The sequence below is a fragment of the Lytechinus pictus genome, chromosome 15, assembly GCF_037042905.1.
Source record: "Lytechinus pictus isolate F3 Inbred chromosome 15, Lp3.0, whole genome shotgun sequence".
NCBI classification, from domain to species: Eukaryota; Metazoa; Echinodermata; class Echinoidea; order Temnopleuroida; family Toxopneustidae; genus Lytechinus; species Lytechinus pictus.
The window spans coordinates 378,025-384,505 of record NC_087259.1 but is presented as its reverse complement, the minus strand read 5'-3'; positions in this window follow the sequence as shown (position 1 = coordinate 384,505).

Sequence of the window (6,481 nt, the reverse complement as noted above, 5' to 3'; positions counted from 1 at the left end):
GAGCTAGCACTCTTGATACTTTGACTTGAAAACTTAACATTTTCGCACGTTCACCCTATTTTCACCCTATGGGCAGTCAAATGTATTGATGTACACATGCGTGACCAAAATATTTCCAAACACCCCCTAAACAAGTTTTTCTGTCTGCAAATAAACCCCTAAACAAGTTTGTTCACGGGCTTCATTGCACATTTTGGCCCTGAAACAAGTTGTTGCCAGAATATGACCCCGGGGAAAAGGCAAACAGCTTGGGGGAAAAACATACGCTTAACACGCTTGGCTAGTCCTTAAAAAAAGCTTTGGAAAAATTCCCTAAATACGTGTGACCCCGCGATTGACCATTGACCCTGCGCTTGCGAAACAGACAATTTATAATTTTTCCAACATTTAAGACTCCACATCTTGAGTTACACCGTCACTCCGACACACGGGCTTACCTAATCAAAACATTGTCAACCCCATTTCTCCTCTGATTTTTCTCCTTCCCTTTGGTTTAATTTCCTCTTCCTCTTTGTCCCTTTCTTTCTTCCTTCCTTCCTTCCTTCCTTTATTTCTTTTCTTTTTCCTTTCTTTTTTTTCTCTTTCTCTTCTTTCCCTTTTTCTCCTCTTATTTCCTTCTCGCTCCTTTAAAAAAAAAATCATTTTTCCCGAAGGCAGCGCTGATTTACCGACGATATCCAAATTAGTGTGTGTGTGTGTGTGTGGGGGGGGTTGTGGGTGTCGCACCCCCCTTTTAGCGACGGCCAATGCCACAGAGACAGACGATATTCTAAATCCCGACGAAGATGAATCAGAAAATATTGGCAAGATTTAAAACTTTTGATTATCATTATTATTCATCTCTCCATTAAATTAAGTATCGGTTCTTTTGACAAGTTTATTTTTTAAAACAAAATCATCTGCATACACTTTTACATAATTGGTTGCAGTATTGTGAACACCAACCATTTGAGACATAATTATTTTCAAATCATGAAATATTGTTTTAACAATAATCAAGCTTTGTATAAAATCAAAACACACTTTTAAAAAGAATACTAACGAATTGTCCTAAACAAAATTACACTGTGCATGCAATCTCAAGCTGTCCAACAAACAAACAAACTCATCTTATAACTTTTAATCATCATTTTAAATATTTAATTTCATAAATCGGCAAATGGATAACAACAGGAAGTAATTCCTCAAAAAGCTGTAAGCACAGGAATCGGTAGACTAGCTTTACTGGAGTATAGGAGCGCCATGAACACCTAACAAGGTGGATAAATCCTATATCATCATTATTATTCTTATATCCAATTTAATTTCTTAAGAAAAGAATGTGTCAAATTCTATTTCAAAATATTGAGTTAAATCTAACTTGATTTATTTTTCACTGCATGTTTGTTGGCATCGAGCAGAAATCCACGGTCTTCATTTGGGTTGATTGCGAGTGAGTTGCGGCCGCTACGGCCCCCTACTGGTGTTCTGCAGGTGAGTTGCGGGCAATCACCCGCAACTCACCCGTACAAAGTTTTGAGCATGTTCAAAACTTTTCTACGGGCAACTCAGACTTGCGTGCGCCTCTGCGGGCAACATGTGTGTGAGATGCGAGCGAGATACTGTCGATGCGGGCGACCTGCGGGTAGCAAAAGTAGTTACCCGCAAGTCGCCCGCAAGGCTTGCAGGGAACGATGTGACAGGGCCTTAAACTGAAGTAATCGCATTTACAAAGACTGCAGAAGGGTAAGATGAAAATATGTCACTGTGACCTTTGACCTAAAAATCAATAGGCTTCCTGGGATCCATGCTAGTATCATACACTCAAAATTATATCAGCCTAGGTTAAGTTAAACTGAAGTTATCGAGTATACAAGGAATGCAGAAGGGTGAGATGAAAATATGTCAATGTGGCCTTGACCTTTGACCTTTTGACATCAAAATCAGTAGGCTTCCTGGGATCCATGCTAGTATCATACACACCAAATTATATGAGCCTCGGTTAAGTCAAACTGAAGTTATCGCGTTTACAAGGAAAAGTTAACGGAGGGACGGACGGATGGACACCGAGCGTGATACCATAATATGTCCCGTCATTGGATGGGTGTATAACAAGACTTGAAAGAAAAAGTAATATCATCGTGCAGCACCATTCTGTTAATGATTTATCACAAAAAGTGTTGAGAGGGCGCTGAATCAAGCTCCCCACCTCCCGTCTAATTAGGGTAAAGTTATGACATTCAAATTCTTAATCTTGGTTAAGATAGCAATGTTGATACACCCAACATTGTTAAAGTTCATGAAACCTAAAAGACCTTTGACCTTAATTGCGCGACCTGAAACTTGCGTAAGACGATGAGTGATAGTTGATTACCCTCTAATAAGTCCAAGCATTGAACAAGATCTATAAACTTTCAAAGTTGAATGACATTTCAAACATAAACATGGTCCAAGTTCATTGACCCTAAATGACCTTTGACCTTGATCGTGTGACCTGAAACTCATGCAAGCTTATCAGTGATACTTGATTATCCTTGTGTCCAAGTTGCATGAAATACATGTAGGTCTATATAGGCCTACAGTTATGATTATTCAAAAAATTAACCTCTGTTAAGATTTCAATGTTGATGCCGCTGCCAATGTTGCTATCCGAAAAGCAACATATGTCCTCTTGCTCTGCTATGCAGGCGAGACAAAAATTATTTCAGATACAAGTATACCTAGGAGATATGAATTGATATATCATATCATGTATACAAAAGAAAAGAATACATGGAGGAAAGACATCATAATCTTGCTATTCAAGAAGATATTCATAGAACTGTTTCAACAAAGTCTGATTTTTGTTAATGAAATTTCAGTGTTTTATTTGCTTGATTTTACTTATCTGCTCAATTCATATAATTTTCAGCCTGGAGTACCCCTTTATTTTACAATTTTAACGCAAATAATTATGAAAACTAATGTATGAAATTATGATTTGCCTTGAACTCACTTAATTAGCTAGTAAACTGCTAATTTAGGGTAAAAAATATGAATTTTGAAATTTCTAACGACTATTTACCCCCCAAAATATGCTCAAACAATTGATTTAATATGTATTTCATTTATTGTTTTGTGAATTTCTCAAGAATTTCTCTGATTTAATTTTTTTTCTTATAATTGCAATACTGAATAGAGGTTGCTGATGTGGTTTACGGTACACCATGTGAAGTGTTATAGAAACGGTGGATAGAAGAAGAGAAGAAATGGATAGGCGAGAAAGTGGAGATTTGAGATTAGAGTATTCTTTCTTGAAAGTAGTCCTGAAAAGGACTGTAAACCAGGTAAGATTGATGAGTTGAGAACAGCTTGAGTAGTAGAGCTAGTGAGGAGATGCTGGCTTGAGTCTGCGAGTAGAGATGATGAGTAGTAGAGAGACTCGACGTTTCGGGCAGGTTGACTGTCCGTCTTCTCCTGAAGACGGACAGTCAACCTGCCCGAAACTTTACATGTACTTTACATGTGAAAGATAGCTGTTTAAAAATTACATTTTAATTACATTTGAGCAATCATTAAAATAAAAATCATCCCCAAAATGAGCAAACTGACAAGCACATAAAAATTGAGATATGGGGAATAAGCAATTTTGTGAATATAAAGCTGTCTAAAGATTTAAAATGCAGATAACAGTGTGATGAAATCAGGAAAAGAGAAGTTGGAGAAAAGTGGAAGAAAAAAGGAGAGATCAAGGGGATAAAGAAAGAAAGAGGAACAAAAGTGAGAGAGAGGAGAAAGAAAAAGAAACATCACAATGTAAGGAATGGATTGAGTTTCTGTATATTGGGATCTTGGAAATCTATCTCTTTCTTTGCTTGCCTGACCCAATATACATGTAGTTCTGCTTCGTTGATCATTCTTTGGGATGGCCATTCAGAGATCTGCCGGATGAGTTGCTTAAGCCACTGATTCCGTGGAAGCTCCTTGAGGGATAACACCCTGGCTATGACCATCTGGAGTCTAGACCACTAAGAGACTGTGGTAGCATCAACAATTGGAAAATTCTTGGACACAGCATTCACAGCTAATGCGAAAGTCTTGCTGTTTTGGGAGTGAAATTACTTTCGTTCAGGATCTCCTGGTTTGACGGAAATGTTTTCAGGTGGCCATGATTGAGGAGGTAATCTCAAGAATCTTGGTCCATCAAAGACCTCCTGCATGTCTGTGACATAGCCTCCTCTAGAAATGAGATCAGCTGCATTTTCATCTGTGGGAACGTAGGCGATATCACTGTAGGGGTCAAATTCAGAAGTGATCTCACCAACTCAATTGGCAACATATGAGCGGAAGGTTTTTGATTGCCCTCTTAGCCAACTAATCACCGTCATGCTGTCTGTCCATATATTACATCCTTCTATGTTGAGGTGTAGAGCACTTCAGATGGTGAACATCAATCTGGATAGAAGGAGAAGAGCTTTAACTCTTTCCAAGCTTACATGTACTTGTTTGCTTTAGTGGGACCAACTCAGCCAAACTGCGAAACCCATGGCGTCCTCCAATGCATCGCTAAACCCATGCATACGTATGCTGTTGGTAGAGGTCTCTTTCCCCTGTAAGGCTCCGGTATCAGACATCTTGGAATCTCAATGCTATCCAAGTCAAGGTCTCTGTTGATCTTACTCATCATGGCATACAATTCACTGCCTTTGTCAATATGGGAGTCCCAGTCAAGGTCTATTTGACATAACCTTTAAAGAAGAATCTTGGGGCATACCAACAGACCAGAAATCATTCCAAAAACATTGTAATGGGATGCTGTTTGAGCAAGAATCTTCCATTTGGTCAGGGTAATATTGTCAGAGGGTTTGACCTTCTTCATGCTCAGTGTATCCTTAGATACATCCCAACTGGTACCGAGAACTGTAGCAGTTTCAGTGTTTTCTGTCTCATCACATTCCCTTTTGACATAAGATTGCCACTTCTTTATGTTGAAGTTTCCCTTTGTCAGTGTGTCAGTTAATTGTAATATGTCTCATATTTAACCTCAAATTTATGATTTGTTGAACCAAATTAAACAAAATACATGTTTTCAAATAATTGACAAACTATCATGAGACATTTTTGTTTCTCTCATTTGCCTTGAATAACATTAACAAATTTTCATGAATTGAACTTGCACTTTCACTCGGTACGCTGACATCTTGAACATGTTTCTATCTTACTTAATTTCCTATTATCCATCTTTTAAGACAGGCCTAAAATTGACCCTAATCACCTTAAAAACATTAAAGAAATACATGTACATGTAGGAATCAAGCATAAACTACACTGTAATATTAAACAAACAGAATTAACGTACCTTCAATTTTGTATTAAAAAACAAAGAAAACTCAGGATCGACCAAGGTCAATGTACCTTCGAACGGTCTTGTTTTAGCTGTGACCTTGCTTTGACCTTGAATGGGTAATTAGTCTAAAATCAAGTACATGAAATTAAAACCAATTATTTTGAAAAGCAACAATATCTGAATTTCAAACTGTGTCATTCTATGACATTACCATGTGGACTTACCAACAGGATCTTGAAGATGATGAAATAATGGTTTGAAATATAAAAAGACCTGAGCCAACAACTAACACTTAAAAATCTCTATAAAATCTCTATATTTTGTTATTACGACCCTATACTTGTAATCTTCTGATGAAAAGTGTTCTTCAAAAAAAGAAAGGGAATGCAACATGCAACCAATATCTCTTCACCAAAATCTTGTTCCCTTGCATTGTTGCCATGGACACTGAAAACAGGAAGAAGGGACAGGTGCAAGAGCAAAGAAGCTAGCTAACCTTGTTCATCCTGCACTGTTGCATTATTTTTTATTTTAAATTTGCAATGCCTGGTAAAAAAAAAAAGACGGTTTTGAAATTAAGCAACATTAAGCGTGATTTTCATGTACAAATCAAATGCAAATTTTCTGTACAGCCAAAATTCCTAATATTTACATTTTTAACTGATTGAAGTGAATAAATTTTGTTTTATATTGATCATGACATTTCCATCTGAAAACAATAAAAAACAAGTAAAAAAAAAAGAAATCTAAAAAATCATGAAATACATAAAACAGTTCGATATAGATCAGAATCCCAGAAAGAGTCTTTGGGATGGCCATTCAAAAATGTTCTAAGAGATTAATTTATAGAGTTTACAGTCATATCCTAATTTCATGCATAAATTTATAATAAATTTGAATGATTTGGGACAACTATATATACAATTTCATAAATAACATCATAGATGAGGTGATATATGTCATGATCATGTGATCAACAGCCGAGATCTTTGGGGGCATTAGACAGCCACCGCCCCCCCCCCCCCTTCTGTACCAGTTATATATACATGTCAGTGTTACAGTTAGTAATAAAATCTAAGCTTAGTCTGAGAACAAAACAAAAATGTATTATTTCATACAATCACTCTTTAGACAGTTAGAAATTGCACGGATATATATTGTTATTCTTTCAATATT